General features: G+C 38.0%; 1 protein-coding gene across 4 annotated transcripts in view; it reads left to right on the top strand.

Annotated features, from left to right (window-relative positions):
* LGR5 (leucine rich repeat containing G protein-coupled receptor 5) overlaps positions 1 to 15,157 on the top strand; it is an 88,884-nt gene that overhangs the window by 12,677 nt on the left and 61,050 nt on the right. The window lies entirely within an intron of this gene.

Below are 15,157 nucleotides of genomic sequence, written 5' to 3'. Positions count from 1 at the left end.
TGCTACTCTTTCGGTATTTCACAAAGTTTGTGATGCAGTTGACTGCACTACTTACTAAGTAAGAAGAATTCAGTAAAGGATATTGGAGTAGAGTTTATGCTGCTCCTAAAATTCAGGGGCAGGGGTGTCTAGAGGTATCTTTTGCCATTTTAAAATGTTTTCCTCCGTAGGTTACTTAAGACATCAACACATCACAGAAAGAAAGTAGAAAAGGCCTACAGCTGCTTCCTAGAAAAGCAGTCAGCTCACATATATCTTGGGTACTGTTCAACTAGTGAGAACTTTCAAGCATAGAATGTAAAATGTGTTTGTCTGGCTTCTGAGGAGGTTGCTATACACCACTGCCTCAGTAATTCAAGTAATTAGCTTTTCTTGGATCTTAAAAAAAATACATATCTATGTTTTTAAACTTTCACATGCCAAAGACATGACAATATAACTACAAGTTTTGCTAGTTCTAAGTAAAGCTCTCCAGTAAATGATTGGATTTATTATACATGTTATGTTTTCTGGAGACATAAAAAAAAATGCAGGCTAATGCAAATGTGTGCATCTTCTGTGCAGATTTCAGCTGCATTGCTTCTGTATAGTGCAGTACCTCATACACTCATGAAGTCCTGCCTTTTAAGTGTAAAATATGTTAAGATCTAGAAATTAGTGTATTTTTTCTCAGTGTCTGCAGATCTAGCTGTTTTGTGTTTGGAAGGAAAGACAGATTGTGCTGTTACAGGGATGACATCATGCAATCAACTGTGGAGACTATTACTTTCGTATCATCCCCTCAGTGCCTGGTCCTTCCTAGTATGTCTGTGTTTGCCATCTACAATGCTAAGTGCCTATACAGCTTTTAAGGCTTCTGTCTTTATCATCTTTAATGCCTTACACAGGAAAACAAAGCTTTTTCAAGCTTCTCAGATTACTACTCCAGATCTAGGAAGAGGTTTTCCATAAGTTTTTTCTAGCTATTGAATCTGAATTACACACCTCACTTTTTAAGACGTTAACTGATAAGATGAAGACTACTTCCTTTCTAAGTTGCGGTTGGTACAATACATACAGACATAGTGCGTGCCTGTATACAGGCTGGGAAAGAGGTTCTGGCAAATTTGATTCTTATAATATTTATTTTTAGATTAATTTTTGTTGTATGCTCTTATGGTAAGTTTTTTTTCAATTCCTTTAAAATAGAGTTCTTAAATAGGAAATGTTCAGTGAACACAATTTCTTTCTTTTTTTTTTTTAATTATTTACTTACCAAAATGAAAAAAATTATGGAGTAATCAAAAATCAGTGCCACCATTACAGAAGCCACCTTTGAGAGCCATTCTTTGCTATAATTATTGTGCCTGAAAGGACAACAGAATGAAGTTGCGGTGGACACATAGGGTTCAGTCCAGAGATTGTACTTGAGGGTATGCCATGAAATCTTACAACATTAGTGGTTCAGTGAAAAAGATGAGAAAGATGGCAGAAAAAGCTTGATTTATATGCTTTGTTTTCTGGTATGTTTTATCTATATGCTTCCACTTCTGGTTCCGTAAGCACAGAATTTCATCATACAAAAGAATAAGAAACCAAAATGGGCTTTTTCTCCCAAGTTGTGAAGGGATGCAGATTTAGGACTTGCTAGATCTATGTGAAAAAACAATTTAGGAAAAGTAGACCACCAAAAGTGAACTTCCAACGTGTCAGCATCTGTGCTGACTCCTGGTAGTTTTGGCTCAAGCACAGTTGACGATTTAGCTTAGCAGGGCAGGGCACTGGGAAAATAACTTGCTTTCTCTAGCAGAATTCCCTGTGTAGGAGCAGCTTGTGTTTGCCAGTTAAGTTTCTGAATTCACAGAATTGGAAGAAGATAGCGCTCAAAGTTTTCTGGAAGACTGGAATTAGAATAGGAAACTCAAAAAATATGCTTCCATATTAAGAGTCACTCTCAAACAAACAGTTTTAGATGTTCATATTGGTCTTCCTCCCCTTGGAGCCAATTGTTCCCACCCTCCTATTCTAGGCTCAGTCTCTTTCAGCTGTGCTGACTCAACTGTTTGTTTAAAAAGAAACACATTTCTGGTTGAAAAGTATGTATATAGATTCACTGCTTTGTTTTAGAATGTAGTCACAGAAACAGCTAAACTCGCACAGCTGAAGGGACAGGGACAACTGATCGGGAGTTCAGTGAGGAAATGAAAGGAGTGGAAAACTTTTCAAGTGCTCTTGCACCACTGCAGATTCCTAGGTAAAAATAAACCCTGCAGAAAACCAAAGGGATGGGTTTTCTTATCTTTGATTTAGTTGTAGTCATATGCTCATAAGCAAAAATCTTTTGCTTTGATTAATTTGCTATGGTTGATAATATTTCGTAAAAATTCCATTGAAAGTGCTTATGATAGACACATTATAAGTTCTTTCAGATATTCCAGATGAATCTGGGATTCAGCGAAACTGAGCAGCTATACATTCTTTGAGAATTTGAGTGCATTTACAGTAGTTCAATTTAGTAATCAACTGAGAGAAAATTTTTCACCCAGACGTAGCTCTATAAGTTGCAGTTCTTGAATTTGTGAGTCTAATAAATATGAAGTATATACACAAAATTTCATATATATGTATATATACACATAATTTCAAAATAATGACTGAGTAAAAAACTTTTCCAAAATTAGAAAAAAAATTCTTTTCACTCCATATTGAATTACCCACAGGTAAAATGTTTTGTCTGCCTAATGGCAAACTTCACCCCAGATATATATATCCTTAGCCTGTAGACTACACAAGACCACATTTAAGAAAGCGAAAGAAGATTCATCAGATATGAGCTTACAGTTGGAAGTGCCACCTTGCTCTAAAATAGCTGTGAAATATATCATCCAGAGCAGAACTTAAACAAATTATTAACAACATTACTCTAATGATGATTATTAACCTTATGGAGAGCAGTATGGCTTGTTTATATATAATTGACATCTTTATACAAAAATAACTTCATTCCTTTTAGATACTGTGGCACTATTATGATACAATAACAAACCAAAGCACTGTAAGAAGTGATTGCAGCAGCTGCCAATTTCAAATATATTTGCTGGGTTTACCTTATTTCATATGCAGAAAGGAAATATTCTCTTCTGTCTCCCAGCTGCCATTCTGTGCTTTGAAAATCAAGCCCAATTCTGCATCCACAGCTAATGTTCAGTGAGTAAAACAGATAAAAATAAAGCAATCACAATTAATAGGTTATCAGCTCATATTATCATTTTACAAAAAAAAAGTAGACATGTTCACGTTTGTGTTTCTAAAATACCTAAAACAATTTTCCGATTTGATGTTTCACTTTTCTAAAATTCAGGAATGTAAGAAATGGTACATTTGGGGCACAAAAGAAAATGTACCTTTAAAACTGAATCATCTAATGTGTGTGTCTTAGAGTAGCCAGAGACTGTGCTTTATGTGAGACATACAGCATGGCAACACTCATCAGAACTTTTTTTTTTGCTAAGATCTGTATTTTAGCATTTTCAAGGCTGTTTCTGTATTTCTCCATTATCAAATATAGAAACTCTCAGATATGTTTTATAATCACCTGCTATATATATTTGACATTATAAGGAACTATATTAAATGTATAACAAGGTCAGTAGAGTTGTATTTTAGACCCTTGCTTCTCTAACATAGTATTTAAGGCAAAGAAAACTTATATATACTCCTTATTAAAAGGGTTTATTAAAATTGACTTTATTTGTTTTACAGTTTAGCAAACTCTGCAGGTAGCCTTAAGAGTCTGCTCAATTCATTATCATTAAATCAACAACCAGATCTTCTTTCTGCCATTCCCTGGCAGGATTAATGGAATTTGCCATGATTTGTGCAATTAACAGTGAAAGCTCTTGCTGGGTAAGCTAGCAAGCTTGACTAATTCTCAGTTGTGTTAACTTTATAAACCTATTTTAAGGTTTTAACTTGACTAAAGATTAAGGGTAGTGACTTACGCTGTTACCTTTGAATATATCTTACATGATTATGGCTAATAAGTGTAAATAAAATATTAAATATATATTGCATGGTACACATGTGAAAATATGTATGTTACGGATATTTTGTAACATCCTGTAAAACATCATTTTTGTGGTTTAAAATGAGATTCCAAAAAGCAATTGATCTACTGATACTAAAACAGCTGCATAAATTTAAACACTTGAAGTATTAAATTATATACAGAATTAGTAAACTCTGTGTAACAGGAACAAATCATTTGTATTTCAAAATAACTTACGCTTGAATCTAAAAAGTGAGCAATTATTATTTGATTTGATTTAAAGCTGGCTTGCTCAGCAAAGCCATTTTAACCTGTAAAGCATTCCAGTTACTATCGGGTTTTTCACCTTTTCAGACAACGTTAGAATCGGTATTCAGAAAAGCCTAAAGAAAGGAGAAAAGAGAGGAAAAAATATTTTCAGCCTGTCTGACAAGACTACATGAAAAGCTTGTGATCAAAGGATCTTAAATACACGTTACTGGTGTGACAAACAACATTTTTGTCCCTTTATTAGATTTATTTTCCTTCTGGAAACTGCAGTAGCCAGAGTATAGTTTGTGAAAGAAAGCTGGCAGGGTTGTATTCTTTGATTCCTAATTAACACCTTCAGTCTCAAAAGAGAACTAACAGAAATACCATAAAATGTTGCAGCTGCATTGTTATTCCGCTTGGTTGGTTTGTTAAAAGTCAGCTGGGCATTGGCAGCTGCAATAAAGGAAAAGCTCAATGGATGTTTTGTATTGTGCCCACTGAAGTGAAAGAAGGCAACCATTTTATTTTCAAATGGGCAGCTGCATAGTGATGTTTAAATGGAGCTAAATGTGAGATTTACTGTTAATTTATAGTAATTGGTTATAAATAAAGTAGCAGTATAGCTTGGCTTTCATGTATTAAAGCCATAGAACACAAATTGAAGGCAAATGAGTTATGAAGGGTAAAAAGTGAAGGGTAAAATACTAGAGTGACAGAAATTGCAGTTACTTAGAAGGAGTAGTGGTATTCAGTTTTGCAATGTAATGCAGCAGCCACCTTGGAAGCAACTAGTCAAGCCTTCTTTAGATTGTGCCCTGAGAAATAAAGGTAGACATTGCTTTGTCCCACTGTAGTGAAAACCAGTGTTTTAATGCTGGGATCAAAACCAAGTGCAACTCTGCCTGGAGAGCATAGGTTTGTATTTTGGGTAGTAGAATAAAGGAGGCATTTAACTCTGGTCAGATAAATCTCACTCACGCTCAAAAAAATGCAATTAGGGAAATATGTAAATCTAGATGTTTCATCAAATGCTACCTAAGGGGTTACCAGTTCTTTCCTTGCATAATGACTGAACTAAAGAACTTCAGTGTCTGTGTAAGAACCATTGTCCCAGCCCCAGAGCCTGTTGGAAACCGAGTCCAGACTGGCCGTGGGAAATACCTACATATTTGACACAGGCCCCATTTCTGAGAGAAAAGGGGGTGGAATAGAAAGTATGGAGATTTTACTGTTGCATTCTAATCAGCCATGATCTGCCTAATTTGCTTTGATCAGGAAGATAAACTAATTTTCCTATAGGCTGGATAAAAGTAATTAGCAATCCAATGCTTTCATGCTTTTGAAAAGGGTAAAGAAAAGAATAGCAGAAATTGTAATGGTGGGAGCAAAGTACCCCTTTTCGGCTCATCTGAAAGCATTGTTAATTGAAAATAGGATGGTGCCATAGGAAAGAGGCCCTGATTAAGATGCTTTTTTGGGCTAGGATATCTTTGTGCTCTGTGATCTATAATGTTACGCAGCTAAATGTTTCTGAAGATTAATTTCACTTGAGTTTTAGTATATTTAGCTTCTGCTCTCTTTTGTGGAAAAAACATATTCCATGTAAACAGTATGTCTGACATTCTGTAAGGATGCTGTTTGATTTCCCAAGGCATTTTAATATCTTTTTCCATAATTGCATTAGAATAATTCAGTGGTTAAATAAAGTTTGGATCTGCTGCTTCCATAAGGCTTCAAGATGAGGGTTTCTAAGGCCACATAGGGAAATCAAAAACTCTATAGCCGTAGCCAAAGCCAAATTACTGGATATCCCAGTCTCCTGATTCTGTTAGGTAAGAACTGTGTGGTTCTGTGGGCCTGAAGTGTGACTGTTAGCCTGACACACATGCTATGGTGTAATATGCCTCGGCTAAGTTTTCTGGTAGCTGTTACTCCCCCTTGGCATTGGCCATTCTATTTAAGTATAAATCAAGATGTCTTGAAAGATACTAAGTTTCACAGTAAAATGCTTAATATGCAGACATAATGGAATGCCAGCACACAGAACACCATCTTTACCCAGGCAAACAGTACTCATTCAGATAATCTTACCGAATTCCATAGGCTCCAGAATACCTTATTTTTAATACCTGTCTTCCCCTAGGTTTCCCCATCTTTATATGAATTGAGTAGTTCAGCAGGCACTTACAGACAGCTTGTTTAATAATTCTGTCCACTTAACTCTTTGTACTTTGAAAGTTATATTTAAGACATCAGATAAGCTTAAGAACTCTATTTATCATTTATGTTACAGTTGTATTGCAGTCCACAGCCGTCAGCTGTCAGGAACAGCTAAAATACAGAGGCAGGCTCTATAAAAGCTTTCATAGGAAAAAAAAAAGCACGTATTTGTGATGAATGAGAAAAACATTTTATGGCGTGGATAGAGAAACAGGGGCATGTGTTCTATCTCAAAGACGCTCCTATTAAAAAAATAATATCCTTCAAAGTCGGAGTTTGGAAAATTAATTTCCCCTGCCAGCAATATGCCTCGGATAGTGTTTGGAGGGGAAAAAAAGCTATGTTCCTGTATGATAGTGGTCTTAAACTCAAGTATATAACAAATTTTTGAGTTGTCTTTCTACACTCTAAAATATGTTGGCTTTGTGATCATCTGCAGTGTTTGTTTTCCAACCCATGTGATGTCAGCTGCAAAAACTGTGTTGCTCTGAATGCGAGAACAGAGTCACAGAAATAAAAATTGATGTAAGAATTATAAAACAAAGTAGAAGCATTCGTTGAAATACTGCAGAGAGTTTTGTTTAGCCTGGGAATATCTATTAATTTTTCTTATGGAGGCAGCACAACCTCATAGATAAAGCATTGATTTGAGATTCAGACCTATATTTTTTTCATTTCCTTATTGCATTGCTTAGTGCCACAGCAAAATTAGTTTGTTTACCACTCTACAGTCTCCTTAACTCCTACTTAGTAGTTTACATTTTCTTTATGCTGTGCTTTGAAAAGTATTGCATAATTGAATATGGCTGTACAAAAAGTGCAGGAGGGCAAAGGCAGCAAGTACATAATTCCTTCAACCCAGAAAGTTCTCCCCCCACCCTCTGCCAATATACACCCTTCTTTGGTATAGGTGGGCAGAAGTTGCTCCCCTAGCTCTCTCAAGAGAAGACGTAGCAATTCTGTCTCAGACCTTTGCATTGCATCACATTTTCCATAGAATGTGAGCTAGAGTGTAGATTCCTACAGCTGTTACTCACAAACCTGCAGAAGGACAGGGAATTGCTTTCATGCTTCTCTTTGAGTTGCACAGAAATTAGTTTTCTAAATCCTTAGAGTTTTTCCAAATGAAAACCATGAGGAAATTGGATGATCTGTAACTCTTACAGGAGGAAAACGCTGACCCTGATTATGAATGTTGTCCTTCTTCCATAGCATTCTGTTCCTTACAAGGCTGAGAGGTTTTGACATAACATTCTTGTGGTAATATGGAAATACACCATTCTCAAAATGGTGCAGAAAAATAGTGTTACAAGAAATACTTCACTCATTTCTAGGTCCAAAGAATTCAATACACATATGAAGTCACATCTGTGTAGAGTTTTTTAGGAAGATATATGTAAGCTCTGCCCTTGTTCTGAGTCATCTGGAAACTGTCAGCAAAGTACTGAACCTGACCTTACCTGAGCACTAACCTTACCAAAAAGGATGGTATTTATCTGAAGACACCTAAGAAACTGCATGGGGGAGAAACCTGCTCCACCTTGTTGAACCTAGAGGAGTCTGACTACAAGATTGCAACCCATGTGAAACTGGTCCTGCTAAGCTCTACTTTCAGGAAACCCATACTGAGATTTCAAAAGTCTTTAAGTGTTGTTACAGCCTAAATTGTATTCACTTTTCATAGGATTTTACTAATTTTTATTAAATCCTCCTTACTAAGTTTTCTGTATTTCTAGGAAGATCTACCTATTTNTAAAAGAAAGCCCAACAACGAAGTCAAAAGTCTTAACATATACTGATGAAAGCAAAGACAACTTCTCACTTTTCCACATGAAGAAAATTAGTTTATCTCATCCAAAGAAAAGCTTGAATAACCAACAAGGCATTACAGTATGCTTCTGATGTTAGAAAACTTGCACTGGTGCAGATAAGGAATCAAGGAAGAAGATTTCTTCATCCTTGCCATCACCACTAGCATGAATATGGTGTATATATTTTATCTTTTAATTTAGTTGCTCCTGGAGTCAAAGTGGAATTCAGCTCCAGATTCACATGCTGATCTAAAATGCAGCTGTATAGAGTAGGCAGTGCCTCATTCTCCAGATAGTAGCTGTTGGAGAGCATTGACCAGAAAAAAGTCGCTTATCTGAAGATGAGATAAATCTTTCTACCTTTGACTACATTAGGAGCCCAGGAGCTTGTTCCACATGCAGACCGCTAACTTCAGCGTGTTAGGAGCCAGATCACTGTCTCAGAGGTCAGTGCGATTGACTAAGCAAAGGTGCACTCACTTTACCTGAGGGTGTTGTAGCGGGCCTTGAGTTGTTCCTTCACAAGGCGACGAGTCATGTCATAGGTCATAATGTCCTATTTGCCAGGCCGATGTGGATGCATCAGGTAACATTTCAAAAACTCTGGATGCCTGTGTTTACCAAACTAAGTTGAGTCTCCATTCTCTAATGCAACTGGAGCTTCATTTCAATGCTCACCCATATCTGCCTTATGCCATTTAAGATACTCCAGGCTATCTGACATGTCTCCATGGGATACATATGATATGGCCTCTAAAGGAAGTGCATCCTCTACCGTGTGGATAGTGTTGGTTGGGAGACAGGCAAGTAATCTCAAGAAATGATGACCCACAGCTAAAAAAGTCTGGCAGTTTAGTTTTTTTTAAAAGCCGTGGCATAGTTCCCCTAGAAATCTTAAAGACTCACAGAGAATTGCAGTACTATAAACCTAGAAACCTGCATGAGGGGGGAGATTTGGAGTAGAAAACTCCTTCTGTTTAAACTTGTGTTACAGGCTTCATATTAGTTTTGCGGTGAGTTGAACTGAGTGTGGATGATCTCTTATGCCATATTCACACTGCAGAGTTTTCACATTTAAATTATGAGGTTTCTTCCGTTGATAGCAAAAAACATGTGAGACATGTTGTGATGTCCCACCCTGAGGGAAAGGAAGCACCCCAGTATTCCTAAATGCCCATCACTGAGAAGGAACAACAAAACACAGAGTCCACAAAAACTTACAGTTTTATTAGTAAATTATACATTTGGCAGGGAAATTGGTATAAGTTAGGCCCTTACAGTATAATCCACATGGTGGTGGATTTTGAGTAAGGGATAAAGAGAAGAGAAAGATATTAAGGAGAGAAAGGAAGGAAGAGAAGAGGGAGGGAGGGAGGGAGTCCAGTCCTAGCTCCAGCATCAGTCCAGCTGGTGGAGTGTCAAGGGTCCTGAGGGCACTACCCAGGCTTATCTTTTGGGCTATCTTTTTGTAGATAAGTTTTCCCATCCTGGAGCTAGGTTTGTCACTTTCCATGCAAATTAGTTATCACTCACACTTTGTTCTTCTAGGTCTTTCTGGAAGTGAGTCAGAGAGCTTTGGGGGTCTTTGGCAGTCTTGATCCCCCTGACTAGATCAGCCTTTGGTTGACAGTCCCTACCTATTTCTCAACTTCATTCCTGTGCCTGCGCTGTTCTACGTTGTACTTATTTCCAGATAACCAGAACAAGGACATTTGTCCCAGAAAAGTGCTGCCCTGTCTCTGTACGGCCCTCTTCTCCAGCCACATCCTGTTCTTTCTCACAGCATGTTCTTTCCAACAATCCTTGATTGGCACCATGACTACCCGGCTCTTGGTGTTTGAGACATACATGTAAGTGTACAATAAAGCAAATAAAAGAAGCAGATGCCAGGTGTGGCCCTCAGCCATAGTTGATGTGATTTCACATATACAAATCCTTGACTAAGCTTTTCACTTTCAACAGCATTGGAGGGAAGGATAATCTTTGGGTGTCCTTGGGACGGATGTCCAGTAAACTTCCTCGATCCCCAGATTGTGTGTTCTTGACATTAACAGTAAATTGTCCAATATGGTGAAAAAGTCGATTTGTTCAAACAATGAGATTGATCTGAATTACAGGAACTTTGACAGGGGTCTGATTTTTTTTTTCCTAATATTGAAACATTTTCTTGGTCTCCAGTGTGTGAACTTGTTCTGTTTTTCTTCTTTTTTGTGACACATAAATATTTTGACCTGATCATTTCAACAACAACAATAATAGTAAATGCCTTGTGCCCATCAAAATAGCTCATCCCCTGGCCCTGGTGTAGCTTATTGGATACAAAATAGAAAAAGAAATTAGAAAGCAGAGAATAAAGGCATCTTTGGGATGTAAGAAAAAAGTTTGTGTGTGTAAGGGGCACAGGTTTTGAGGGTTTAAAGCCTGTCCATTAGCTTTATTTGGAGAAAGGCAAATTAAAACAGTGTTGTCCTAAAAGACAAACACAAAGCAGTATGTAACGTTATAAATTATTATGCCTTATAAATATAGAAAGTTTTTACGAAATATCATAAATTTAAAATGCCGAATAAGGATTTTTATTAGTTTCTTGTCTGTACTTTCGAAATAAAACAAAAAGTCTTCTGACATCTGATTAAGTGAAATTTTAGACTGTTTCATTAGATAAAGAAATCAGGTTGTGCTTTAATCAGTTTCATTGTTGAATTAGATACCTTCCAGTCTTAAAATAGTAACATAATTGTAAAGTTGTCAGTCTCAGGTTTCTATTTGAACTGATTACACTTGATAAAAATAACAAACCATGACAAATAGCAGGGCTAGGTTTCAGTAATTCACTGAAGAATGTCTCTACCAAGTCTTTGTGGCAGAATGTCTTGTTTGCAGGACAAATGCAGAGTTGAAATAACAACCCATGAATACCACTGGTGAAATGGCTATGTACACAAGGTGAATGCTAAAGTTTTCCCTTCTGAATGGACCTTTTAATCCAGGCATTATCTAGACTCTGAAAAAGTCTTCAGTGGCCTTACGTACAGATTAATGAGAAAATCTGAGACTTGGAGTTGGGCTATTTGCAGAAACAGTTTTCAAGATTTACTGATGGTTGACAAATGCCATTTAAGCTTTCAAAGCCATCAATATGCTATTGAAAGGGATTTAGAGGGAAATCCTCCCACTATAGAAGATGAGGACTTTGAAGGATCTCGGTGGAAGCCCTTGGTCTCCCCACCCCTTCAAACCTTTCACTGGCTTGCTTCAGCATATAGAGCCCTGAAACGCGTGGCTATGGGAAAGGGGGGGGAGGCCCCTTTCAAAGGCGTTTGTATATCACTGAAGGTGCCAATCTGCTTTTGTTCAGGCATGAGAACTGAATAGAAGTGTTTCCAGAAAAAGTCTCTTGTGCTCATGGTCAGCTTTTCAATACACTTTCTGCTAATAGATTTTTAATATGGGAGCTGGAAATAGCAAAATACAAGTTTGAAAATTTTATTGAATTGAAATACTGCCCAGGAAAGACTCTCTGCCCTATTGCATCTGCCCTATTGCATCTGTTATTGATGCTACCATTTCCTTCTCTAACACTGTCTCTCAAAGAAAAGTAACCTCATATGTTGTCATGTGACAAGATAAGTCACTGAGCATTGAAATTAATTTTTTTAAATAATGTCCTTTTCTCCACAGGCATTTTAAAACCTGTTTCTTTTCATTACTTAAAAACTCACTTTCAAACCATATGCTTTTATTAAAAAATGTTCATTATGAGATTTGGTTAGGAAAAAAAAGACCCCTTAGATGATCACACTTTTGTTGAAGCGGTTTTAATTTAAGATCAGGATGGCTTGAAGTCCTTGCTTTTTCCTGTGCTGTTCTGAGTCTGCAGGATTCAAGACGAAAATTCCGAAGAGCTTAGTAAAATTGTACAAATGAAAAAGTGGCAAAACTGTCTGCGCAATTCTGGAGAAAGGGTCTCTGGAATCTCTGGTGGATTATGCAAGGATGTATTGGGGCTTTATTCATGAAGTTCGTGAGAAATTTGTGGTTTTCAGTCCGAACGAATGTGCACAAACCCCCCTCTGTGGTCCTTTTAACAGCAACAGTATTTATGCATGGAGAAAGATGTGGTGATGTCTTCTTCAGTCTGTCACAAGCACATGAAAGTTGAGATCCAAATGCCAAGACCATGACTGAGAGGGACATCTTTTACAACTCTAATCTTCACACCACTCCCCACATGGGATGAGAGAACAAAGCCAGGATGTGGGCTGCAGTAGTCTCTTTATACCCAGTGTGTGGTGTGAAGAAGAATACCACTGTGCATCCCACCAAAGCTAAACTCATGAAGGGAAGGCAAAGCTGACTGGATTCTGCAGAGCATGGAAAACAGTACAACACCTCTCAGCAGAAGACTTGCTTCTGCTTAGTGAGTGCCTTGACTTTATTCCTGTCCTATATTTTATTTCTATCTGCACCATTTTCATACTGGCATCCATTTTGCCACCATTTGGGCGAGGAGTGCAGCAGTAACAGTATGTGGCAGGTACTGTCTTGTGCAACATGACAGGTGGTCATCAGCAGCCACTGTCATGTAGGAGGTGGATGCTGAGGTGTTCATTTGTGCTACTTGTTCATTGCAAAGCAAATGAAGCCTACAAGAGATCTCCCAGATCCTCTAAGGCTTCTAATTCCAAAATGTTGGTGCATCTTCACATAGAAAGAACCATCTGTCATGCCCCAGTCGACTTGGTGGGTTTAGGGGAAGGTCGTTTGATTCCCTCTGGGTGGTGCATGAGAGAAAAAAAAAATTCTCAGGAGGTTCAATAACAAACTTTTACTTGCAAACTTTAGAACATTAAGGTAGAATAAGGTACTTGGCAAATTTTATAACAATATTCAGACAAAGTAAGGTACTTCACAAACTGTAACTTAGCAAACTTAGCCAACTTTAACTTATTCAGACACAACATGGCACTTAGTAAGGCATTGACTAGAATTTTTTTAGGCTGGCTTAAAATATATTTCGAAAAGAAGTAAGGAGAAGAAAGAGAGAGAGAAAGAGAAAGGATAAGAGCGAAAAATATTACCACCCACAGATACAGCGATGAGAATTGATTGTTGCAATTTAGATGTCCACCACAGACTTGATCCGTCAGGGGTGGGGGAAGCCCATGAAGCACAGAGTTGAATGGGTTAATACACACTCGGGCTTGGTGGGAATGCCCAGGTACCTCCCCTTGAGGTGGACTTTTACACTGACTGTTGCAACTCTGTGGATCATGCGCAGTCCTCTGGTAGAAGGCCCCAGAAATGAGTCTAGGGGTGCTTCAGGTGTCTTTGATGATTTATGACACCTTCTAAGACATGAGAGTTGTGTTTGATGTCAGCGTAGTTGCGCCATTATGCCCCATCAGAAGGGATGAATACCTTCAGACCTACATGTGAATGTCCCAATATCTCCCCCATGGGGGAGTTTTCCAACTCTGCCAGTAAGGGAGGACATTGGCGTGATAAAAAGCACTATCCCACCTCACAGGATCTGCTTATTATTGGCCTCTTCCCTTATCTGGCCCAAAACACAGCTTCTTGCTAAAGGAAGATTGATTTGTCGTGGTCATCCTCTGGTGCTCACGCCCTCTGCAGCTGGGCTGTTGCCTTGCACATCATCAGCAAAGCATTCACTGCTTTTGCAAATGGCTGATTGTTTGAGCTATTAACCATTAACATTTCAGTCTCTTAAACCAGCACAATGCAGGTTATTCTTAGTAATCGTTCTGGTTTCCTTATGGAGCTAACTGGAAAACAGAACTTGATGTGAAAGAAAAATTGAGCAAAAGCTATGGAAAAGAGAGGGTGAGGAAGGAAAAATGAACAGAATCAGTTTGTCACTTTGAAAAAACCCCAGGATTGAAAATTAAGTACCCAAATCATTGAAGCAGGCATGACAACCAAACAGGAAACAAAGAGAGGCTGTAACAGCAGAAAATGTCACACTTTCCTTTCCTTACTGGCCCAAACCAACAACATCCTGCCTTTAACTCAACAGATTTCGGAAATTATAAAAGGGCTGAAAATAATATGTAGAAATCTTCCCAGTGAACCCATCAGTACTGCATGCACTACTGCAGACAAACCAATGTGCTGTTGCATAATTACCACAACTGTGAAGTGCTGCTATTGGGTAGAACCTGGCATTAGGAACTTGTAGGCCTGGGATGATATCTTCCTCCCATGGGAGTCACTGGAAGTTTTGCCACCAGCATCAGTGGAGCCAGGTGTTTACCCATGTGTGCTGACATTGACTTGCTATATTAGAAGTTTTAAGATATGTAAATAATAGGAAAACTGATTGTTTCCAGCATTTTTATAGCATTTGGAATAGCTAAATGAAAGACATCTTAGAAAGTTCATTTTGTGTGCAAAAAAAAGCAGACCAGACGTGCAGGATAAGGGACACATTTATTTCACATATGCACACAGGTGCAATAGAGTTGGCAGCAACAGTTTATATTTGGTAAAGGTTTGTTTTGGCTACTGATGTTTTGTGGTATGGTTCAATATTGTCTCCAGGAAGATCCAAAACTGATACTTGAAGCCTGAAACAGGGACAGTGCAGCAGATTTAGCTGAAAAGCACCAGTTAATTGCGTGCCCTGAAGGGATTTTCTGTTGATCATCATAACAATCACAAGAAGTGATGGGTCACGGGCCTCAAAATGAGGTTGCCGAACAGTGGACTATGTAAACTCTCTGAATAAAAGAAGGAAGCAGGCATCATTTATTCTGGATCAGAGTATGCTGCCCCCACTCTTACTGAATATTAGTTTGTCATCTGAACAGCCCAACTGATCTCA

Source organism: Lepidothrix coronata, unplaced genomic scaffold (genome assembly GCF_001604755.1).
Source record: "Lepidothrix coronata isolate B3197 unplaced genomic scaffold, Lepidothrix_coronata-1.0 Scaffold206, whole genome shotgun sequence".
Lineage (NCBI taxonomy): Eukaryota > Metazoa > Chordata > Aves > Passeriformes > Pipridae > Lepidothrix > Lepidothrix coronata.
Note: the sequence above shows the minus strand (reverse complement) of the source record. Positions and strands in the feature narration are given on the sequence as shown.